An 11,611-nucleotide genomic window follows, 5' to 3' on the forward strand; every position below is an offset into this window, starting at 1 on the left:
CAAATTGATATTGGCAAAGTTTGCTGAGTCCGTCGAATTTTATGCAGAAATATGGAATAAAGAAATACAAACACACATACTCGTATATATTTTAGCGCGAAATGGAAAGTGTGAATGAACAGTTGCATTTATTGTCTCAGGTTATTTGGAGCGTTGAACTCGGCAGGCGTCCAGTTTAGTGGCAGTTAATGCACTAGCGCCAATTAAACAGAAATCCAAACAAACGCAGTGTAAATAAAATAACAGAGGAAATTGCATGTAGTGCAAATTAAAATTGAAATATTGCCAATCGTCCAATCAAACGGTCGATATCAATCGTTTATTTGTGCTGTTAAACTAGGCGTGTGTTTAAATTCGAAATCAATTTTCCAAAATAAACATCCAGTTTCCTTAGCTGACTGAAATCCATTTCCTTACATACATATATCGAATTTAGAATAATAGATAAGTTGGGAGAGATGGATCCCCTACAATGCTTTTGCTATATGAATTGTCCCCCTTTGCATTGGTGGTTTTGACTTTACACCTATTCGAATGAAAGGAACACCACGAAGTCTTGATATCAAGCATAGAATAACTTTTGCCAACAGGTCCTACTTTGGGATACGAAAGTGAATGAGAATCTAATCTCTTTCTCGATGAATGTAAGTTAAGTTAAGTTTTATAAGTCTAATATACGATGTCGAACCGAATTGAGAGAGCACTTGGAGCATTCGAGGAACCGCTTTAGCGAGTATCGAGGAAGATGGATCAAGAACCTTAACTGCTCTACGACCTTGAGTTCCGAAAATACAAGTAATTGAGAAGCAAATCCTTCCCTCGGCGAACAAAAATTATACTCCCATAATTTTCATAATATCCTATTATACGGCGCAGAAACATAGACGATAACGTACCGAGATGAGAGAGCACTTATGGCATTTAAGAAACAGTTTTAGGTCGAGCTGTTCATATGAAAGACGCCCATACATTTTATAGAAGGACCAAGTGCATAACGACCTGTCTGCATTTGAGTTGGTCAAATGACGTGGCCTTGATAAGGATAGAGAAAACTGCAGAAGTTTTCGGCAATTTATGGTGGCTTTCGGAAGGCGGTTCCAGGCCCCAATAGCGTCCCAGGAAACGAAATAACTGATAGGATCGGTCGGTAGGTCAAAACAATGAAATATCCGAAAGAACGTACAGACGGATTAGTATGAGATGGAATGCTTTAGGGGCATGCAGGGTCGCAAACATTATGGAAAGCAAGTAGGCTTTCTACTCACATGTCCTAGAAAGGACTGCAGTAGGGCTGTTCACTTAGTCCGGTAGTAGTCGTCCGAATGGATGAATACCCATGTTATCTACTTCCAAAATAATATTAATAAGAATTTGGATTTGAGTTTGCGTTATTCCACCAAAAGGTCGCAGGTCAAGGGTTGCGTTAACTCCCATCAAAAGGTCGAGAGGTTATGTAGGTATGTATTATACGAAGTCTCAATGGAAAAGTAATTTCCAAAGCTAGTCAACAAAAGAAGACGACAGCAAATAATCAAAATAAACAATAAGTTTGTTGATACGAAATTTGTGGTGGCAACAAAATTTGTTACTGTTTCTGCTGCTGTTGCCGCAACTTGCCTGCTTCGTGCTGAATTGTGTGAACTGCTTTATTTATTTATTTTGTGCGGCAATACTTTATTGGATTTTGGTCCGAATTTTATTTGCAACCAAAATGTTATTGTTGCTTTTTTAATGGTTGTGTTTGTTGTTGTTGTCATAGTTATTGCACTTTTACTATTGTTTGTGCAGTCTTTATGTATTTCTTGTTTACCTAAAAGTTTGTAGGAGTTTTGCTAGACCAGCTGTTTTCAAATAGTCTAGTTAGGCATGTTAGGGGGGTACTTAAAATCTTTTACATATGTAAATTTTTATTCTGTCTTACGTTTTTGACTTATACTGATAAAGTCGAAGATTTTACGAGTGGTAAAAAATATTGTTATATAAATGTGTACTTAAAAGTATGAAAAGTATTATTTTCTTCGTCATGTATCGCCTGTATGGCTATTACTATAACAGAAAGTACGGTATCTGGCAAAAAAAGGGTATTTAAAATTCATTAGGTTGGTTCTTAAAAATTTTAAATTCAACGGGATTTCAGTTTCATATAATAAAGCGATGGTTTTATAATCGAAAATATAACGCGTGACAGGAATTAATATTTATTTATATTACTATGTTCCCTAAAATGTCAAAATATTTATCTTTCTAGTCTCTCCTAGACACTGATGCACATATTCGAATAAAAATATACATATTAATAGCATATAAATATTAAGCATTATTACAGTTAGGATAGGGCAAATTTTGACTTCCGTTGGAGACACTTGAACAAGTTTAAGTAGGCACCAACATTAAACATTTTAGATGTCATCTGTGTAGATAAAACTCCAAAAACGTATTTTTTAAATAGTTTAAGGACTACCCTAATATTAATTTTCCTGCAAATTCCTATCCAGATTTGGATAGTTAAGGTTGAGAAAACAATTTTTTCTTTAATTTTTTGAGCATTTGAAAACTACTGACCTAATAAAACCTTTTAGTGCTTTGGAAGATTTAGGTTGAGGATTTGTTTATATTTTTTTATGGAACGCACTAATATAATCGTTCTCGCGTATCGATTTAAAAATAATAACCTGAGGAAACTTTATAAAGTTTTAGAAAGTTGCGATTGAAAAAATTACTTTTTTCATGTTATGAAGCACCCTAATATATACTTTTTTCATATTGATTTGAAAACAGTTGACCGGGTAACCTTGTAAAGTACAAGGTTTAAAAAGTACCTTTTCGATTTTTTTAGCCACCCTAACATATTCTTCTTGCGCATCGATTTAAAAACTGTTGACCTGGTAAAATTTTACAGTGTTTTTAGATAAAGGTTTAGGGTGAATAAATTTAAAAAAAAATAATGGGCCACCCTAAAATACCAGTTTACGTATTTAAAAAATTAAGAACCACCCTAAACTATACTTACTTATGTATCCATTCGAAAACGGTTGACATTTCAAAATTTTACAGTGTTGTAGAAAGCTGAGGTTGAGACTTTTTTAAATTTTATGGACCACCCTAGCATATGTACATATATATTCTTTCATATCGATTTGTTGACTTGATAAAATTTCACAATGTTTTATAAGACTGATTTTTTAGGAATTTAGCATAAAAAGTTTTCTCATGCATTTATGAAACACCCTAATGTGTTTATATGTAGAAGTATTAATTATAAATGTATTTGTATTATTATGCCGTTATTTGCGCGCGGAAACAACAACCATTTAAGGAGTTGCGAGTCGATTACCTTTGCGCCGCCAGCAGAGGTCATCAACGCGGCCCGGCTAGTCAAGAAGCCTAACACCTCCACAGCGTTTAAGCCGCACAAAAGCCATCTAACAAATAGTAAATACTACATGCCTTAATATTGTTTCGACGAAGTGAAACACACAAATGCGTTGGAGGTGGCGCTTAAAAACCAATTTATGAATTATTCGAAACGTCGAAGCCCCATATATGTGCATTGCAGTGCATTCACTTGACTGCCGACTCACTCGGTTGATAGTAAAAATTGTTTACGCGCATTTTGTTTTGTAGTTTCAAATAAATATATATATATGCATGTTTAACAACAAAATCGTTGCGTTGATGCGCTGAGCCAACGCGAAAAAAGTCAAAGTGATGTATGTATTTTTGTGTACACGCGAAAAAAATTGTAAACGAAACTGAAGTCAACTCGACTTTAGTCAACAACAACAGGGCATGCAACGTCGCCGTCACTGAACTTGTCCAATTGTTGCCGCTACTTTTCCGCCATTATTGTTATTTTTGCCGCAATACATACACACATATGTGTATTTTGGTCTAGTAAATAGGCACTCACATACATACACACATATATTTATGTTTACATGCCTTATTGATTTATAGTGACTGCGTTTCAACTCTTGCCTAGAATATATATGTACATACACATGTGTATGTGTATTCAAAAGATTTACGAGTGTGTGTGCTTTTAAGTATATATGTATATGTATGTGTGCTGTCTGCACTAGTAAGTATATTTATTTTTTTAACGTTGAACCGTCTCTTTTCTGATGCAAATATTTTTCAGTAAAAACTATTTATTTATACACACACACATGTACATACGCATATAATATTTAAGAAAAATATTTTTATTGGTGGACTCACCAACAACATTTACTTTCATTTTACAATAATAAAATGATAATAACGCTTCTTTGCTTTTGCTCATATCTATATTTTTAAGTTGTTGTTTTAACATCCGCATACTATAGATATTAAGGATATACGTACATTTATCATATTTTGTATATACATATGTATATCAAAAAGAGAGCTAAGAATGGCCAGTACTGGCACGCTTGTAGAAGTCCAGACGCTGACTCAATTTTCGACGGTTTTCAATCGTAAATCGGACGATACTGCTGCAATTTCACGTTCGATATTCCTACTACCATCGTATTCGTATTCGTATTCATCAATTGTCGCTTGCTTGTTGGCATACACCATAGACTTGACGTAGCCCCACAGGAAGTCTAGGATTGTGATATTCGCTGTGTGGCTTTTGACGCCGTTCTGTTGGAACCACATATTGTCCAAGTCCATATCAGCCAATTCGGGTCAAAAATATTCGGTTATCGTTAAACGGTAGCGATTCCCATTCATAGTAACGTATCGGTCTTGATTATCACAGAAGCGCCCTACTGATCAAGACCGATACGTTACTAAGAATGGGTATCGCTACCAGAATGACGCTGCCGGCTCATAAACCGCAACAAACTGTAATTTTGTCGAAATGTAAGGGTGACTCATGGAGTACGTGTGGATTGCTGCCTGACCAATGACGAATATTTTCTTCATTGACGAAGCCATTCAGCCAGAAATGAGCCTCATGGCTGAAGATTATTTTTCGATGAAACTCCGGATCATTTAAAAGTTGTTGGCCAGCCCAATTTACGAACATACGACGATACTGAAGCAAAATTCACCACACTGACGTTACGAAAATGCTCAACGCTAGAAAGCGACGTGTGAGAGACTGATTTGACGACCATAAATTGGTGCTGTTAAAGTTGAGTTTACTGACTCCGAATATCGGTAGTAATTTTTAATAACTCCAACTCGTTGTGGGATCGTATATCTTTTCATGAAATGGCAAACCTTACTAAAGAGAAATATCGAAAGAGCCCGAAAAATATGGCGTCATTTGCTGTCCCTATCGGTATACTTCTATAGCGTCCTTTTTGAAACCCAGTTAAGAATATTGGTGCTTCTTCTTCTCCACTTACGCGGTTATAGCCGAGGTAACAACAGCGCTTTAGTCGTTCCTCCATTTCGCTGTTTAGGGCCAATTCGAGATATCAAGTGTAGCCAAGTCTTTCTTCACCTGCTCTCTCCAACGCAATGGAGGCTCTCCCGTTTATCTACTTACATTGGCGGGTACTGAATCGGAAAACCTCAAAGCTGTAGTGTTCTCTATATCCTATCTCCGTGTATCTCGTTGCCAACATGCAAAGGATCATAAATCTTCCGCAAAACCTTTCTTTTGAACACTCGTAACGCGACTCATCAGATGTTGTCATCGTTTATGTATTGTCGTTGTAAAGTTTGGTCTTTGTTCATCGGTAGATGACTTTAGTTTTCAATTGCCTACTCAGTCCAAAGCAGCACTTCTTGGTAAAAGAAGTTTTGCGGTGGATTTCGAAGCTGTTATTGTTATTTGTTTTGAAGCTAGTTCTAAGATGGATGAAATTGTCTAGGACTTCAAAGTTCTGACTGACAACAGTAATGTGGAGGCCATGAGATGACCATCGTCTTGCCATTCTGGAAAAAGCAGAACTAATGGCGCGAATCTTGAGGCCACTGATATCAATATCATCGGCTTACGCCAACAGCTCTACACTTTTATAGAAAAGTATACCTTCTCTCTTTAGCTCTGCAGCTCGTATTATTTTCTTCAGCAGTAGATTGAACAAGTCACACGATTGGGAGTCCCCTTGTTTGAAATCTTGCCTTTATCGAACGGCTCGGTAATCTGCTTTCCCATCCTGATGGAGCTTTGCTCAACATCAGCTTTATTAGCTTTGCGTATAATGGGCCTAGGGGATGTATAGACCAAAATTTATCCTTTTTAGGCATCGCGATATTCTATTTCCAGCAAGCTGCTCTCTGGATTTCATTCCGGTGCAATATGAAATTGAAGTTCGAAAATCCTTCTATTGGATATATGGGGGCTATGATATGTATGTATGTTTTCAACATATTTATTTTTAGATAGATATTGTATTTGTTATTTAAAAAAAATATATCTTACATATTGAACGATATTTTAGGTAAAAAGTCTGCCTTAGGCACTGAGGTTCATTTATTCGATAAAAGTTGGCTTGAATAATTTTGGTTCGATTTCGACAAGTTTTTGTTGTTTCGCATATTCGAACATTTGCCATTATTGTTTCGTCTATGACCCTCCTCTATTGTTTCAGATTCCTCCGCAGCAGTAATTTAAACCCACGACCACATTTTCACATTTTTGGTCACATTTTCCATTTACTTGATTACGATTGTTATATATGTAACTCCTTAGTGGCTTATTATTATAAAAAAGAGGATGCATATAATGCTATCAACTCTCATGATACCGTATTTTTAGTATGCTTAAGATTGAAAGCCGAGATAAGCAATATCAACAGATTAAATTGAATTACAGCAACAATATCGCGCAGTTGCAATTTTCTATATAAAATTGTGCATTTCGCATTGAGAGTGTTATTTCCATGCTTCGTTATAATTTTATACACACCCCCATAAGTAAAAGTTACGCCCTATATACCATCCATACATACTGGCATACAGGAGAGGAGACGAGTACACTCAATGGCGCATATCAATCTGTGCGGCTGTAAAAGTACAATATACACAAATTGATTACTTTATTGAAGCTGCATCGTGCGATAAAGCTACATGTAAATATTTTTATTACCCTTAAACGCATATCGATATATTGTCGTTACGGTGAATTTAATGATGTGTTAAATTTCATGCTGAGTTAAAATACCAAATGCATTTGTTTAATATTTCCAATAGCATGAGAGGTTGTCCATCTCTTGCTTTAGTGTTTCGAGGATCTTAATTAATGTACCTGCCACTCTCAACAATATGTTCTCAAAAGTTACTGCTCTCATGGTTATCACATTACTATATATCTAATGGTTCATTGATGGCAGTTTTAGAACTTTTCTAATATTTAAGAGAGATGACATTAACTCCTCGTCTTAAACTCGAATCATACTTATCTTTAATATTATTTGAAACTAGCTTTGTTCCGTTAAGACATTAAAACACCAAAAAACACCAAAAACATCCATATAATTAATAAATAAACGAACTGATATTTGGACGATCGATTCATTTTTACGGCTGATATCTAAATTCTCAGCAGATCATAGAAGTGAGCTGAGTATACATATTTACAAAGTTCACAGAGTGTGTCTTTCGAAAGAATGGAGGATTACGTATTACAAATGTTATAACTATAATATATTGGAAAATCTTTTTTCCCAATTTTTAATCGGCAGTTACCGAAACCACCATATTTCTATATGAAACATTTTACTTACAGCTAGTTGATAGGCTAGTAGGTGGACAATCGGACTATTATTACGAAATTAGAAATAAAGTTTTAGTAAGAAGTGTGCGTTTGCAATGCTCTGACCTATCAGTTGTTCTTAAAGCGAAGTTTTTCCCATTTTGAGAAAAAATTTTAGGGGTTTATATAATATATAAAAAAAAAAGTAATGAACGATCCAGAGAGAGACAAATGAGTCCTATTAAATCCATTAGCAAGAAAAGGCTTAAAACACAATCCTCCGGAGATATTAAGGCGTACCACAAATTCCATGCAAGTGACAAAAACATAAAGGTTATCGGCTCTCTTTACGGAGAATCGTGGCTTCCATTTTTGAAAAAGGCTGAGTTCCTTTTGGCATCTGTCTACCTAGCTTATTGTACTGGTAACTCTCCTCCATTCACCACTTCACTGCTCGCTTACACATACAAACAGAAATATATCGTTCGGCTCTTCAAGCATTACATATTCGATATAAGAGTCGAGAGATTGCTGGCGATTTTCTTTAAACTTGATTGTACCAATGCATTGCACTGAAAGAAGCCTAATATGTAAACATGATCATAGAGTTAAGCTTGGTTCTGTGATTTGAATCATCTAAACATTCAAAGATATCCATATGTACGTCTTTATGCTGAAATATTTATGTTGACAAATTCGAAGAACTTTGATACTTCTTTCTTCACTAATAATGTTTGACATACATACATATAAACAGATCTAAGTGGAAGCTGTTCACTGTTAGAGGAAGATTGCGGAAATATCGAATTATTTTAATGAAAGTGCTGAGCTACTTCGAATCAATACCAATATAGATGAGACTTCTCAGAGCAAATTTAAAATTAAAAGGAGGATATTTTTCTCTAAAGGGCTTAACTAGCTATTATATGACTTTTAGACTGTGAAAGGATTCTTCATGTGTATAAAGTCACCAAAAGCCGCATCGGTTTCAGAAAACTACTCTTTTCTCGGGGCGAAGAAAATACGTGCAGCTAGTCACGGCTATCGAAACTCCAAAACATTCAAATAACTAGCGTGGATATTTACATACAAGTATATATGTACATTAGGGTGATTAAAGAAAAATTTTTTTTTTTCATTTATTACTCTGAAAAATAGATTCCTAGGCACCTCTAAGGAAGCCTCTCCAAGAATGAGTTCTTAATTGTAATGGGAAGGTCCTCCTGCTTACAATTTTCTATTTTTTCTTATTATCAGATAGAAAAATTTACTACTTGAAAAATAACTTGTTTCTTAGATTTTGTAGGAAATTAAATGCTCTACAAAAAAGGACTGTACGATTTTTTCATAAACCCAACCGTTTAAAAGATATTAACGGTTAAGGTTTGATTATTTTTGGAAAAAATTGTTATTTCTTATGAATTTTAGAACTCAATGAACTAAATTATTATGAATGGAATGAAAGGCTTTCTGAGAAGTGCCTAGGAACCCATTTTTCGGAGTATCAAACGAAACAAAATTTTTTTTGAATCACCCTAATGTACATACATACTTTTGTACTATAAATGCACAGTGTATAACTAAGTAGAGTTTTCGAAAGAAATGTATGCAGGATTATACGTACACAAGAGTTTCCGTTAGAATTGTCAGTTTGGCCTTAAGGAATTGAGGCTTTAACAGACATTTTTGGTAGAGTTGTCGGGTAAGTAACCGGTAATGTAACCGATAGGTAAAGTGTTGTTGACAAAATATGGCAAACACATTTTACTTTGAAGAAGATTCATAACAAAAAGAAGTATTAGGCAAATAGGTAATTTTCATCTTTTCACGAATTCTAATCTCATCTTTTGAAAATATGTATTTCTTTGTATGCATATCTATACATAGTGTCTTTTCAAAAAAAAAAAAAAAATATATATATATATATATACATGTGCAAATGAAGATATACATATGTATGTATGTACATGTAGATATGTATTTAACATTTGTATATACTGATGTATAGTCGTACTAAGTACATTTCCACCTGCGTAAAGCAAAACCCTCACAGTCGCAATAATTCATAATTCTTCTTTCAACAAATAATATTTCCTGCAGAGAATACAACACAAAAGTTTCTGCTGTGATACATTTTTCTATACATACACACATACATATGTGCAATTGCATTCGTGCATGGTGCAACGCTTGATTCAGAACATATTACACCCATACATACGCAATTAAAACCATCTGTTTTTTCTCAACAAAAATTGATGGTCGCTGCAAATAGGTCACTGTGGCCGCCTTAAAGAGGCTATGTACTTACATATTTACATATTTACATATGTATGTATATTTACGTTGCATTTAAAACTGTTTATCAGTATGCAACGACGCAGATAGACACCGCACATATCGTAAAGTGGACTAAATTTATGTGTGCCTTATAAATTCAACTGTAATTGCGTCCTTAGATGAGAGTGTTGAGTTAGTGAATACCATATGGTAGGCCGTGTATTGAATCTTACTCACGGTCGAGGCTAAATCTAAAATTGTAAAAAGCGTTTTTAGGGTGGATGAGAAAAATGCGATAACTGAACAACGGTTTCTATTCATCGGAAAACTCTCGAGAAACCAACGCAATATGCGACAGTGCATTATCGTGATGCATAAACCAAGAATTGTCGGCCTATAATTCCGGCATCTTTTCACGAGTCGCTTCGTGCAAATGACGCAGAATATTAGTCTTTGTTGACTGTTTATCTTGGTCAGGATGATTTCTGAGTGCACAATATCGATAATCGAAGTAAACTGTCAGCGTAACCTTGATTTTTCATCTGCTTTAACGTGGTTTTTCCGACTTCGGTTCACCGTTACCGCGATATTGGGTCAATTGATCGTCAGTTTCTGGGTCGTAAGCATAGATCCAAGACTCAACGCCAGTAATAACACGAATCATGACATCCTGGCAGCTGGAAAGCATTGTTTCAATTTGGAACCTATCGTACTTTAACTTATGTTAGGCCCAAATGGTCTTCCAAAATGGTTTTCACTGATCCTTCCGACATTCAAACGATGCCAGTAAGATCTCTGACTATCAATCATCGATTCTGAAGTACCACTTCATTTATTTTATTGACGTGTTGATCATTACGAACGTGTTCGCGACCCTCTTTGAATGATTTGTACCAATCAAAAACAATTGCTCGCGACAAACAATTATCACCGAAGGCCTTTTCGAACATTCTGAACGTTTCGTCACCAGACTTTTGATTCCGCGCACACACTTTAATGGAACTTCTTTGTTGAATAATTTCAGTCATCGTAAAAGTCGCCGAATACACATTATGTCCTTTAGACAAGCGTATACTAACCGCTGAAGATTATTCTCATGTGACGTATGGCACAGATGTCACTAGCAGTCATATCAACCAACAAAAAAAATATTTCGACGAATGGGTTATCACGCGTAATTTAAATTTAAAGTCTTACTATTTTTCGTCCACATTATTATTTTTATACTCTCGCAACAAAGTTGCTAAGGAGAGTATTATAGTCTTGTTCACATAACGGTTGTTTGTTAAGTCCTAAAACTAAAAGAGTCAGGTATAGGGTTATATCAGGTGATCAGGGTGACGCGTAGAGTTGAAGTCCGGATGTCTGTCTGTCCGTCCGTCCGTATGTTCGTCTGTCCGTGAAAGCTGTAATTTGAGTAAAAATTGAGATATCATGATGAAACTTGTTACACCTATTTTTTGGCTCCATAAGAAGGTTAAGTTCAAAAATGGGCAAAATCGGCTTACTGCCACGCCCACAAAATGGCGAAACCCGAAAACCTTTAGAGTGTCATAACTAAGCCATAAATAAAGATATTGAACCGATTTCACCCATATTTGGTACATGTCATCAGGGTGTTAAAAAAATATTATATACCGAATTTCATTGAAATCGGTTGAGTACTTCCTGAGATATGGTTTTTGGTCCATA

The sequence above is a fragment of the Bactrocera latifrons genome, unplaced genomic scaffold (assembly GCF_001853355.1).
Source record: "Bactrocera latifrons isolate USDA-ARS-PBARC rearing strain unplaced genomic scaffold, ASM185335v1 scaffold_289, whole genome shotgun sequence".
Lineage (NCBI taxonomy): Eukaryota > Metazoa > Arthropoda > Insecta > Diptera > Tephritidae > Bactrocera > Bactrocera latifrons.